The following is a 12545-nucleotide window of genomic DNA, read 5'->3' on the forward strand; positions in this document are numbered from 1 at the left end:
CCCTGCAGATGTTATCCCCTGCCTTCCTTCTTGGAATAAAACCTGTTTGGTCAGCCAAGGCTAGGCGATTATTGCTCCAGTTCAAGTGGGAAGCCAGGAGGCTGCAAAAAGTTTGGCCATGTTTAGCAAAAAGATTGGTCTGTACTTGAAGCACACTGTGGTATCCGTGTATGGCTTTTGCAGCATGCATATTGCCAATTCTACTGTTCAAGAAGAAGAAGCCAGACTGGAAATTTGCTAAAATACAAACTGACTAGCTACAATGCTTCTAGGCGAATTTCCTTTAGAAAAATGTAAAACTGTGTCTTTTGAAGATCATAACTCAATTGCTGCAGTAAAACATGGAAAAAACCTGGTTGCAGTGCAGAGATCAATGAAACCTATTGACCAATAAGAAGCTAATTTGTGACTAATAAGCACACAACTTACCATGTTTGCCATGTTTGATACTGAATCTGCTCCCTTTGCCAAACACCTCCAGCCTTCATCTTTCTCCAGATCATGACACCAAAGATGTCCTACTCCCCACTAAGATCGTAGGCTTCAACAAGTGGCATGTGTACCTAATAGGCTTCCTTTGCCCTAGGTAAAAAAAAAACAAAAAAACACAATGACCCTGTCTTTGCACTGTGGTAAATCAGATAGCCATTTACCATGTTTCTTAGTTATTAACTGGTCCAGCACATGTATTGTGTAAATTCAGCAGGTGGGCATGTCATGTCAGATGATTTTGTAGAATGGGAGACTTTTCTGTCCTGTCTCCCCAAGGCCACAATTTTATTTTATTTTAATTTTTTAAAAAGAACCAAAAGAGGAAACCGCTGTGGAGCTGATCGTATTGCCCACTTTATTGGTTGATAACAGATCCAAACATTTGGACAAATAAGTACTAGACAAGACATTCACCGAAAGCACTGTGGAAGGGACATTCACCCAAAGAGCTGTACTGCTATCATATGGCCCTGGCTATACAGTGCAAAATTAGGGAAGTGGACACGTTACACACACACACACACAAGCTACATGGTAATAAGATGCAAGGACAATTTGGTTTAAAATGTTGACTTGGTATCTTCAAATAGGGCAGAGTATATTAACATAAGTTAAAAGAATCTAGCTTTTACTAAATTGTACAGGAGTAACTGTACCACCTTTAGCTTGGTAAGCAAAATGTTCAACTGGGGTGCCAGAGGGTGGCTGGGAGGATACTTCTGTTTCTTGGCTGAGCATTCTCCAGTGGAGGACCAGTGGCTACAAGATAAGGAAGGATAAGAAAGGAGTGCCTTAGAAGTAAGATCCCCTCCCTGTACATCTGTAGTGCACAGTTTTTGCCCTAATGTTGACTGACCTCAACGGGCAACAACAGCAGCGAAAGCAACAATAGCATTAGGAGTAGTAGAGTAGAATATTTGATTTTTCTTTGAAGAACAGGATGGAAGATAAGAAAGATCACTAGGAGTTGAAGGGCACAGTGTTTCTCCAAAAAAAGCAGATGATGCTTTTTGTGTGCAGGATGAGGGGAAATATTGAATAATGTATGCCTGTTCACCCATAGAGCTGATGAACTGATGATCTATAGGATGCCTATACAACTAATGACCTAAACCCTGATGACTTGAACTTCTGTGGGAGAGTCAAAAGTATCTGCAAATTCAAAAGTAAAGACTTGAAACTTTATGAGAAGCTCTGAATTTTTGCAACACACTGCCTTCTTTATCCCCACCAGTGTTTTTCTCATCACACTTACCCTTGTTCATATGTCTAGTCCAGAACAACATCATCATTATGTAACCCTGGCCCAGAGTATGCCAAAAATTTGCCACTAAATGCTTTGTGTCTATTTGTTGTTTTTTGAGACCTGTTATTTTGTAATACACTAAAATTTCTTATAAGAAAGGAAAAAAAAAAGATGGGGGTTACACGCCAAAGTTTCAAGAAATAGTAATTGTATAAAACACAAGTTATTCTGGTATACTGCTGTCATTTGACCATATGGAGGCCCAAAGATGGTGAACGCTAAAATTGGAAAACTAGAGTATGAGATCAATGTCTCTTTGTGTATATCAATGTGTGTGTGTGTGTGTGTTTAATGTGGGGAAGAGTAGAATGAGAATTGCTTTCCTGTGTGATGGTGGATCCTCCACCTGTCAAAGAGTTGATGGCATCTTATCAGCTGTCTAAAGGAACGGGAGTGTTGTGTGGTCACTGTAGAGGTAATGGTGGAAAGCCGATCTTGTGTGGGGGAAAAAAATCTCCCCCCACCAGCAGCAGGTAGGCATCGTAAAATTCCTCCAGCAAAGCAAGGGTTTCAGAGAGAAACTTGTTTTGGGCTGTACATTGCATAGAGTGATGGGGGTTCCACGGAGGGTCTCACAGGGTATGAGATATCTACCGTTCGGATCCAACAGAGATTTAAGCAGAGAGAATTGTAAGGTGTCCTTAAGTAAAATAGCCACTGTTGGGTGAGTTTGCCACATATGCTGTGGGATGTAGCCAGGTAGCAAAGGCAAAAGAGCCTGTTTGATCAAAATGGGATTCCTGTGGGAAAATGACATCTGCCTATGGGTGCTTCAATTTCTCAGTTTCTCAATAATCGATCAATTATTCTCAAAGGTCTGATAACATGAGATATAAGCCATCAATATACTGTGACAGAGTGTCCCTTAAAATAGCAGGGAAAGTGGTTGATGGCTCATACGTTGCACCTATAATGTGGTATTACCTGTCATAATGGCTCCAGGGAAGAGAAAGTTGTTATTTGTGGTATAGGTTTTGGGGACAAAAAGGGTCTTTAGGGCCCTGGAGATGGTCAGGAAAGAGAAGGGTGGGTTCTTTGGCCAATCCCCTGCTGGGATGTGTTCAACTGGACTCAGGTGCAGTGAAAAGGTGATCAGTCAGAGGCTGGAAGGAGGGCAGTGTGTTCCAGGCGTGAGAAGGGAGCAGAGCTCCAGAAAAGCAAGCATCCAAACCATACTCCAAACTGTGTGTTAACAGTGTTAATGTTGAGTATATGTGATAGAGAAACAGGGCACCAAGTGAGGTAGCCAGATGCCTAGCGGGGCTATTGTTTGTTTTGCTGTAAATTTTTGAACACTTTTCTTTTAACACCATGTTAAATAAACCCTCCTGCTGTTGGTTTGGACATTTCAAGTCTGCTGCCTCTTATCTACTCTGAAGCCGTCCTGTTACCATAAGCAATTCCCCCTGTGCTATCTCACAATACCATATAAGTGAAGAAAAAAGTTTAGATCATTCCATATACCCACTATGTGTACCAAAGTCTCCATTAAAATAGGTGCTAAATAAATTAACATAATTTATAAAAAAATGTTATATCATGATCCATATTTACTGACTTCTTGATTGTTTCGTTATAACTGTATTCATCTACGTTGCTCCATCATTTAAGCTCCAGTTTTTAAAGCAATTTCCTGGTTCAAAATTATACCACTATCATTGTATCTGTTCCAACTTAGTATACAAGTCTCAACATTGTAAATATTTCTTCTTTACTTACTCACAGATACTTTCCATTTTTTCTAATGAAGACTTTGCCTACATTAATCTATATGCAGATCTCTGCTAGCGCGCTGTCCCAATGGATCCTGGATGGTGTCCCCACATGGGGTGCTCACCTTATAAAGGGAACCCCCCATGTTGCGGACACCATCACCGGAAGTGACGCCGTGCGGATGCTGGGCCCAATCCCAAAGAGATCATCGCCCTCCATGAACCACGTCACCTCCGGCAAGTGACTGGAAACAGGAGGGAGGCCTACCTCATTCACAAGATAATAATGACATATGCCAGTATGCTGCTACGCCAGAAGGAGGGAGACGCCCCTGCTAGCATGGGACACTCAACTCCTCCCGATGATTATTCCGGGACATAGGGGTGACCTGAAAATCCCTCCAATGGCAATGCCCCACAACTCTATCAATATCAGGAACCTCCACATAAGGCTCCATCAGGCATGGAAGTATCCTTCCTTAAAGGTTAGTATATTTTAAATGGGGGGAGACCTTACCCATAACGTAGAGGGAAAAACCCACAAGTTGTAAAATCAGATCATTCACATCCACATTTACATTCCTCAAATTTTCTTCCAAATCACAGTATATATTTATTTTGATCATTTCTTTGGGTTCTTAATAGTACATTAATTTCAGTGTTCAATGTAACATCTATTATATACTGTTATATTAATATATCGTATCTAACTGAATATATAATAAATCTCATATTCAACCAATTTAAATATTAAATACATATCAGATTTCACATATATGAAACATAAATTTACCCATATATACATATACATATCCTATATTGCTGTATACAACAGGTACACATGACAAAAAAAGGGGGGAGGGGAAAAGGGAGGAGAAAGGGAGATAGAGCCCCATCTACTCAGGCAATGTTTCTGTTTCCTAAATGAAAGATTGGAAGCTTAATATTTCATTTAGGCCTGGAAAGTTTACTGCATTTAAAAGGTAAATCCATTTGGTCTCTTTTTGCAGTATATATTCATCCCAATTGCCTCCTCTTGGGTCCTGTGGTATTTGTTCAAGGGCCAAAAATCTCACTTTATCAATATTGAAGCTGTTGCACGTTCCCATGTGTAGACTCAATGGGATAATTATTTTACCATTTTTGATGACCTAGATGTGTTCATAAATTCTTCTAAATTCCCTTTTGGTCTTGCCCACATAGAAATGCCAAATAGATTATTCCCTTTGTTTTACAATAAACTCTATGTCTAAGATTAGGCATGTTTTTTAAAGGGACCTGTATATTATCCTCACGTTTATATATCCACATACATTGTTTGCAGGATCCACAAGGGAAAGTTCCTCTTTAGTCTCTGATTTTTTTGCCTTCTTCTTGGTTTCATAGTGACTATGCACCAATTTATCCTTCAAGGAAGGTAATTTCCTAAACGTCAATTGTGGGTATCCCTTTAGATGTTTTCTAATAGATGGATTTGAAGTGAGAATTGGCCAAAATTGATTACAGATGTTCCTCAATATATGATGTTGTTGTTCTGAATATCGAGTAATGATTCTCAATTTATTGTCTTTTTCCTTACGTTTTGGTTGTAAACAGTATTTGAGTTCTTCCTCGTCTTTTAACTCTATTGTAGGCTTTTTTTTTTTAAAGTAGTCTTCCTATATCCTCTTTCCAATGATTGCCTTTGGAGATATTTTGCTGCCATTTCAAATTCATCATCCCTCAAGCAATTTCTCCTTATTCTCAAGTAAGTTCTCTTAATGATTCAGGATGCGCACTTCTTGCAGACAGGATTGTATTTTCTGCCATAGGCTTGCAAAAGAGCCTTGAGGATAACGTTAAGTCTGAATTCATGCAAATCTCTACATCAAGAAACGGGTTGGATATACTACTATGTTGCATTGTGAGATTGAGATTGTTTGTACAAATCTTTTAAAAAAACTCTTACAATACTACCTCTGAGCTGTGCCATAAGAAGAGTACATCATCGATGTACCTCCGCCATAACAGAATGTGGTGGAAGTACATCGAGAGGGCCTCATCTGACATTATTTCTTTCTCCCATCCTCCCATGTAGAGGTTGGCGAAACTTGGGGCACAACATGTGCCCACTGCCACCCCCTGTACCTGGAGGTATGTATCGGTATTGAAAATGAATGCATTTCGAGTGAGTATATATCTTAATAAGGAAATGACAAACTCATTTTGTTTTAGCAATGCTTTAACTGGTTGCAAAAATTCCTTAATTACTGCAATATCCCTATCATGGGGTATGCTCAAATAGAACGCCTCAATATCCACTGAAACCAGGTGACAACTATCTGGTACAGTAATGCCTTCCAAGACATTCAAAAGTTCAGGCGTTTCCTTTTAAATAGGATGGCAAACTTAATATGAATGGTCTCAAATAGTTATCAAATAATTGGCTAGCCTGACAGGAAATGCTTCCAATTCCTGATACAATCGGGCGTCCTCGGGGATTTGGCATTCCTTTATGAACTTTCGGTAAGGAGTAAAATATTGGCAGCTTAGGGTTCTTATAATTAAGGTAAGCAAACACATTAATATTGATAACTCCTTAATTTTTGGCTGTGGTAATTAAGGTATAGTACTCATGATAGAAATCCTGGAATTCTTTGTGATCTATTTTTCTATACCATTCATGATTTCCTAATATTCTCTAACACATCTTTATAAATTGTTCATTTTCCATGACTACCACACTACTGCTACCTTTATCAGATTTTTACCAGATTTTTTGTGATCTTAGTGTTTGCTTCCAGATTCCTAAGAGCCTCCCTATGACTTCTTGTTAGATTACCCTGCAAATTTGGTATTTCCAGAGTATTGATTGCATTGTAATACTTGTTGAACAAATGTATATACAGTTAGGTCTATAAATATTTGGACAGAGACAACTTTTTTCTAATTTTGGTTCTGTACATTACCACAATTAATTTAAAATGAAACAACTCAGATGCAATTGAACTGAACACTTTCAGCTTTTTTTCAGTGGGTTGAACAAAAAGATTGCATAAGAATGTGAGGAATTAAAGCCTTTTCTTTACACAATCACTTCATTTCAGGGGCTCAAAAGTTTTTGGACAATTTGCTCAAAGGCTATTTCATGGGCTGGTATAGGCAATGCCTTTGTTATGTCAATATCAATTAAGCAGATTAAAAGGCCTGGAGTTGATTTGAGGTGGGGGTGCTTGTTTGTGGAAGATTTTGCTGTGAACAGACAATATGCGGTCAAAGGAGCTCTCCATGCAGGTGAAACAAGCCATCCTTAAGCTGCAAAAACAGAAAAAACCCATCCAAGAAATAGCTACAATATTAGGAGTGGCAAAATCTACAGTTTGGTACATCATGAGAAAGAAACAAAGCACTGATGAACTCAGCAACGCCAAAAGACCTTGACGTCCACGGAAGACAACAGTGGTGGATGATCGCAGAAAAAAGTATGGAGAAGTCATGGAACAGCTCATGATCTAAAGCATAGCACATCATCTATAAAACATGGCGGAGGCAGTGTGATGACTTGGGCGTGCATAGCTGCCAGTGGCACTGGGACACTAGTGTTTATCGATGATGTGACACAGGACAGAAGCAGCCAAATGAATTTTGAGGTGTTCAGAGACATACTGTCTGCTTAAATCCAGCTAATTGCAGTCAAATTGATTAGGAGGTAATTGATAGAGTTGGGCAATGACTCAAAATATACAGCCAAAGAAATCCAGGAGTTTAATAAAGCAAAGAAGTGGAATATTCTTGAATGGCCAATTCAGTCAGATCTGAACTCAATTTAGCATGCATTTCACTTGTTGAAGACTAAACTTCAGACAGAAAGGCCCACAAACAGCAACTGAATGCCACTGTAGTAAAGGCCTGGTAGAGCATTAAAAAGGAGGAAACCCAGCATCTGGTGATGTCGATGAGTTCAAGACTACAGGCTGTTATTGCCAGCAAATTGTTTTCAACCAAGTATTAGAAATGAACATTTTATTTTTAGCTTAGTAATTGTCCAATTACTTTTGAGCCCTTGAAATGAAGTGATTGTGTTAAAAAAAAGACTTTAGTTTAGTACGCTTTAAAAGACTTCTCATCATTTTCATTAGCATCGATAATTGAGTTAACTGATTCCTAAGATTCCTCTACATTTCCTTCATCCCATAATTCCATTAGATTTTTTTCTATCCTTCACATAGTTTAGTGTAATCCTCTGTTTCAGCCTCTCTATCAAAAAGAACTCTATAAAACAAACTTCCAGCGACATAATGTAAATCTTTTATGAATTCAGATGTATCAAATTTATTGGACGGGCAGAAACTTAATCCTAGTTTTAATACTTCTAGCTCATTGTCTGATAAACTTTTTTTAGATAGATTAATAACAGTTGTTGGCGTTGGGGATTTTAGCCCATTGTCATTGGGCCTGGTGTCATTGTGTCTTGAGTTTTGCCTAAAATAGAAGGCGTAACCATTGGTTGTGACAGTGTTAACCCTTGTTCCGCAGATCCCTGTGATGAGGGTTCTCCACCCTCATTTACAATTCTAGAGGAAACCAAACCTGTTCCCAATTGTGAAGTAGTGACAATGTGAGTTGCAGATTGTGTTGTGACTTTTGTGTGTGAACTGGAACCAGTAGTGTTTTTGTTCTTTTCATATGTATTTGTATTCCTTTCCGAAAATCCTCTCTTAAATGGTCCTAACTTTCTTGTTTGGTTCCATTTATAAACCTTTTCTGCCAGAAAGGCTTGCTGATCTTTTAGGAATTTTTGAAGAGATCTCAGAAGAGATCAATTCAGAGTGCTCAGTCAAAAAATTATATATTAAGTTCCATTTCAATGTCCATTGTGTGGTATCCAATCAAAAGAGACATTATTTATGAGAGCAATCTTTCAAAACCTCTTCAGACCAATGGGGTTGCATCTTTCCAAAATATATCTGTTTAAATATTGTATGCCATAGGAGATGGACTTCCCTTTATATAAAGATTTCAGTTTATATGTAACACCATTGGTCTCTGATTCTCTCTTTGTGTGGATTGTACATGTCTCTTTATTGCCTGAGGCAAAACCTTCCCAGGCACTGCCGTGCAGGTCCATATCAAAGAGGAAGAGATTTTATTTCCTCTCTTTCATTTGTCTCTCGTGTGTACACTTTGTGTGCACTTATTAAGCCAACATGCAGATATAACGGAAAAGACAGGTGATTTACCACCCTGGGATAAAAGTACAAATAATATATTAACCAACCTTTTCAGTTATCAGAGCCACATCCCTAATGCATAGCACTACACATCAAAAACTGACTGATTTAATTATTAAATGGGACTTTTAAGGCTAAATCAATTCATAAATATTCTGTAAGTGTAAAACATTAAATTCCTGTCGGGGTCATCCTTAAGGGGGTGGACCTTTAATTCAAAATCTGCAAATTGGCAGATAGCATCACAAGGTCGTGTTGTTGTTATAGCTGGCGCGAGGCCCCATGGGCATGTTTGAATTCAATTTCTTGAACAGAAAGGGGAACCTGGATGCCATTGAAAATCGCCTTCAGTACTAATTGGAGGTCAAATGCCTGGGTTGTCTCCGGCAGACCCGACTCAGATGTTTTTCTACGGCCCTTGTTGTGCAAGTCCTCCAGGTAACGGAAGAGGTCCTTGAACTTGGAGTCATATTCATGAGATTTATGCCAGAGGGCTTCAACTTCAATTTCAGAGTGACACATGGTTTGGAGCTCTGCAACAAAATGTTGAAAGTCTGCTTTGGTAGGAAGGTTTTGCAGGGGTACCCCCGTCTAGATGTGGGACATCTTCTGAGGATGTCGTGAAAAGCCCCTGTATGCCTGTTATCGTATAGGAGGGTGTCCTTTTAATCACTATGCCCATTTGTTGTTGTATGTCATCCAGGGCTTTGGTGGTAGGTAGGGACTAGGGAGTGAGTTTTTAAAACTCGATCCCGCGGCTGATTCAGCCATTCATGCTTACTGAAATTGTAAGCGAGAATGGCCGGTGTAAATTCGCTGTTTGAGCTTGAATTAAAAAAAAAAAAACGATTGCAGGCTGTGCTGACGATCAATGAATGCAGCCCCAATTGATTGTCTAATAAAAAATAATATAATAAAGTAAGTATATGATTCCAATGAAATGAAGGAGTAATTATTAAAGATCAAACAGAGAAGACTTCCATAAATAGCCATGCTGTGGGGTAATGGGCCCAATATTGGAGAGAATCGTGATGGTTCAAAAAAAAGGGTCAGTTGTTATATTGAAATAACTTTGTGTTTTTGATAAACAGCAAGAGAATTGCCCTAGGAAAGTCTCTGTAAAGATATTGTGATACATATGATATAAAAAGTTGTTGCTGGAGAAAGTATAATGAGCAGAAAATATACTAAGGCAAAAGATATTTACCTGGTTAGGTGCACAATACTCCTATCAAAGTGTTGGATTTCATAGGTTGAATCAATGTGAGTGAAATCATTTAATGATGTGTGATAATATATTGTTAATAAAGTACTTACTCTAGGTATAATATTATGGTAAATAAGATAAAGTTGGGGTCGATTTACTCTAATGAAAAAGAGAAGGGGAGAAAAATGAGTATAATTGTTATGATAAATAGTTCGCAATTGACAGTCAAGATAATGATCAGGAAATGGGGAACAAAAAGGCAAGAAAAATGTTAAAGATACTCACGTCGATTATAGGTGAGAAAGAATAAGGGCAGCCTGTCAGCAGCCAACCAACACAAAAGGGTTGGCGACGCATGAGTGGTTAATAATCTTGAAGCTGCGGGCTGCGGGTTGCGGGCAACTTCCGCCCCCATCCTGCGAGATTTTGACGCGTTCGTGATTAGAAGAGATTTCCTGATTACAAGTACTTCGGCCCTTTCCCGAGCTAGAGCATGCTATTCAGAAGTGCTTAAATTATCATAAACGGAACGAAGAGAGCTTAAGGGAGGAGCTTAAGAAGAACAGATCCCTCTTTCAAATTTAGGGTTTGCTTATAATAATGTATTTTCACCTGACAAAAAGGGGAGAAGATTCTTCCCTCTAGTCAGGTCCTGGGCAAAAGGATTACCAAAATGAAAAAAAAATTGGCACAGCTGTAATGTAAGCATCCAGAGATGGCAGGACGCCTCCTGTCCCTCGTAGAAACGCGGAGAAGCAGCTAGAATCATATTCAAACGGGTATAATAAATGCTGTTCAGTGTTTAATGGATCACTAGATGTAGATGTGTAGAGAGCAATAATTGTTGTAGGGAAACTATTTTCCTTTTCATATTATTATTATTATTATTATTAAACAGGATTTATATAGCGCCAACATATTACGCAGCGCTGTACATTAAATAGGGATTGCAAATGACAGACTACTTGTTGTAACAGGTAAAATTAAAAAAATATTAAAACTTTTAAAAGTTTATAAACTGTGTTATGTTTTGCGGCTCCAGACTATTTTTCATTAGTGGAAGAGGAGGCAAAATGGCTCTTTTGATAGTAAAGGTTGCTGACCCCTAGCCTATACAAATCCACGCTATAGTGATGGCATTAATATAAGCAGTAGAGAAAAAACCTGACGTGATAGAAGAAAACTAACTGCACTTTTAGAATCAGCATACCTATTTCTTGATTATGACATTGTCTCCTTTTTTTCTTCTTCACAATAATATCAAAATTTTCACTGAATATTTTGTAATATTTGTAATACATTGTCTCTTGTCATCCTCTCTTACAATAATATTGAAAGTAGTATAATTTTCGCTTATACTTTGTAAAAATATGACTTAGTCCTTGTTTGCACTTCACATTGACCACTGCTCATAATAAATCTAATAGGGAAGCTTCATCTCCTCTCACCATTCTCCTCTTCAACCAATCCTAGGTTATACTACTTGCTTCATATCCACCCACTCATCCCTTTCATCCATCAATCAATCCACCTAATCAGTGGATGTGTGTACACCCTGCTGTTCCCCCTCCCCCTTTCGCCGCCCCTTTCTCATCCTATTTTCTCCTCCTATCGTCTATATTGACGTTTTTGTCTATATTTCCTATTATAGTAGAATCCCACATCCATTGCACCTTATCATGGATAAATTTGTTGGCAAACAGCACCCTTCCACAGCTCGCAAACAAAATACCAAACAAAAGCATAAACCTTCACAAAAATCTGACTCCCCTCCCATCACCTCTGCTATCGCATATTTCACTCTCTGTGGAACTTCTGGAGGGAGAAGGTCCAAGGGCAGAACCTCCGTCCTCTCTGCCTTATCTTACGCAAATGGTGTCAGAAATTTCTAAAATCTTACTACAAAATTTTGATGGAAAATTTCATGAATTATAAAAATGTATTAAATTTACTCTTGCAATTATCTCCTCCAACACGCAATGCATATTCAAATCAGAACAAATGGTTTGTGACCATCCTCTGAAATCCAACACCAAAATTTCTGCCAAAGATACTCTATTCACTTCAAAGGAAACCAAACTAAGAGATCTAGAAACCAAAGTAGGAGATCTAACCTATACCTAATCAGCATCCCAGAAACCTACAAGGGACATGACATCATCCAATTCCTCAAGATGGTCATGATGATGGCATTGAAGCTCTCGCCCAGCTTATTACGGAGCATTGAAAGAGCTCACTGTGTGGGCCCAGAACACCACAATATAAATCAACGCCCTCCACATGTCATCGCCAAATAATTCCATTATGCAGATAAAGAATCCATCCTAGGAGCCTCTAGGAAAATCCAAGATTTCCAGATTGAGGGATCTAAAATTCTTATGCAGCAGTCACACAGAAGAAGAGTTTTGCCGCTATTTGCCAACGTTTGGTGGAAATAGGAATACGCTTCTCATTATTATATACAGCCAAATTTATAGTCTTGTGGCAAGGCTAGACAAGTTATTTGATGATCCAAATGATGCAGCCAAAAATCTTCAATTGACAACTACAGCTCCAAGAGGACATTAATTGTTTAGGAGACAGCTCATATCTGTTTATAATATGGTTAATGTTCAATT

General features: G+C 38.6%; 1 protein-coding gene and 1 long non-coding RNA gene across 3 annotated transcripts in view; one reads left to right on the forward strand and one right to left on the reverse strand.

The window, feature by feature from the left end:
• The window catches only part of LOC140343366 (uncharacterized), a 40703-nt gene extending 30361 nt beyond the window's left edge, over positions 1–10342 (reverse strand). For both annotated transcript variants that reach the window (XR_011923304.1, XR_011923305.1), the window contains exons 1-2: positions 10213–10342; positions 430–582 (exon numbers count right to left, since the gene is read on the reverse strand). This is a non-coding gene — a long non-coding RNA (uncharacterized lncRNA). The remainder of the gene's footprint in view (positions 1–429; positions 583–10212) is intronic.
• ADGRD2 (adhesion G protein-coupled receptor D2) overlaps positions 1–12545 on the forward strand; it is a 258692-nt gene that overhangs the window by 202621 nt on the left and 43526 nt on the right. The gene's annotated exons all lie outside the window — the stretch shown is intronic.

Source organism: Pyxicephalus adspersus, chromosome Z (assembly GCF_032062135.1).
Source record: "Pyxicephalus adspersus chromosome Z, UCB_Pads_2.0, whole genome shotgun sequence".
Lineage (NCBI taxonomy): Eukaryota > Metazoa > Chordata > Amphibia > Anura > Pyxicephalidae > Pyxicephalus > Pyxicephalus adspersus.